This window comes from Microtus ochrogaster, linkage group LG3, assembly GCF_000317375.1.
Source record: "Microtus ochrogaster isolate Prairie Vole_2 linkage group LG3, MicOch1.0, whole genome shotgun sequence".
Taxonomy (NCBI): Eukaryota; Metazoa; Chordata; class Mammalia; order Rodentia; family Cricetidae; genus Microtus; species Microtus ochrogaster.
Genome location: NC_022029.1, coordinates 31,186,086 through 31,187,866, shown reverse-complemented (window position 1 = coordinate 31,187,866; position 1,781 = coordinate 31,186,086).

The following is a 1,781-nucleotide window of genomic DNA, read 5'->3' as shown; positions in this document are numbered from 1 at the left end:
AAAAAAAAAGAATCAAAGGTTAAAATTTCAGGAGTGAGGAAGATGAAGATGTTGATACAAAAGTTCACAGTCAAAGTCCCATAGGTGTGAACTTTAATGGAGAAAACAGAGCATCAGTGATGAAGGGTCATGGGGGTAAGTTAGCTGTCACATGAGGTGGAGACTTTGCAACCTTTTGATAAACTTGTGAAAATGACATAACTTTCTGGACTCTGAGTCCCTGATCGGTAGGATAGAAGCTAACTCCACCATGATGAAGGTGAGTTTTAGTGTGGAGAGAATGACTATAAAGCAGAGAGAATAAGAATCCTTGCAGTAGACAGGGGGTGAGTAGTAGGGATGCAGGGGGAGCATGACTCAGAGTTCAAGGCTGAGACCCGTGTCTTTTTAATTAGCCTCTATTTATAGAACACATCATTTTCTAATGAAATTATGAAGAATAAGTCTTTTGGGTTATTTTACTTATAGCTCCAACCAGGCCAGATCTGTGGGCCTTGAATAGAAAGGTGATAGACATGAATATGGTCCTAGAATCTCTTCCTGACAGCTGTTGAATTCCCTCTCTGTGCCAAGTCGCTGCTCAGTGAAGCCTGACCTGCAGCCTGGAGCTTCTGGACTACCTAAGTGATGGACACTCAGTTGGAGGGCTCAGAGTAAACAAGAACTGAAATAAACACAAGAAGGAAGCCTAGGACTCTGAGACAGCACTGAGATAGGATATATCTTTGGACGCTGAAAATAAACCCACAAAAAAGTAGTACTTTAGTTTCTTGTTCTTTGTGAATTTTAGGTCCAAATCACAAATGGCTCTGGAGTTGTCGTCAAAATTCTGTCTTTGCTGTCCTCAACTCTGATGGCTCCCACTTCCTACTGTGCATGTACCTCACAAGCAGTGTGATTATTCTTGGTTAGAATTATTTGAAAACAGCTTATTTCTTTATTAGACCCTGATTTGTCTCATAAAACAAAATTTGTAAGTTTGACAGCTAAGTGGAAGCACCTTCTAATGTATCTAAATATAACTCTTCTCAGGGAATTTTCTCATAGAAAATTCAAATGATAGTAGTGACCATAAAAATTAAGAGCAAAGGCCTATGGTAAGGATCCTCCAAACTGTTGATTGTAATTAAAACTAGAGTAAAATGTGATAAGTAAAATACATCCTTCAAAAGTGAATCTTTCAGAAAGTTCCTCTGAGAGGAGAGCAGACAAGTTTGTTCATCACTTTTCCTGATTAAATTCACATCATTCCTATTGACTTCCTAGACTGTTCCTACCCAGATAAATGCAACCGTTATTACAGAGGAGGAAATTGGATGATTTATTTTAATACAGGACTTCAGCATATTCTTCCTTATCTCCAAATGGCTAATTGAAAAGCTTTAAAAAATATTTCTCAAGTTTGTCCCTTTTCCTCTTCCTCATGGACTTTTCATGTGATAGCCCATTGCCCTAAAATCCCTGTAGCCCTCCATCTATTAACTCCACCATCCTTCACAGTTCCTTCATGATTTTGCTTACCCAAGGAAGGCTATTTACATTTCAGGGATCCAGTTGTCCAGTTGTATGATCATTGGAATTCTTTATCTTTTAAAGAAATATTTGGAAGTATCCACTTTATCAATATATATGAATTTACTATGATATGCACACACATATCCATCTAGCCATCTTTCATCCTTGCCCTATTCCCTGACTCCTTTATACATTTCCTACCAATTATTATTTTATTTTACAGTCACAGCTTTTGTTTGTTTCTATATATGAGAAGGAATATATCT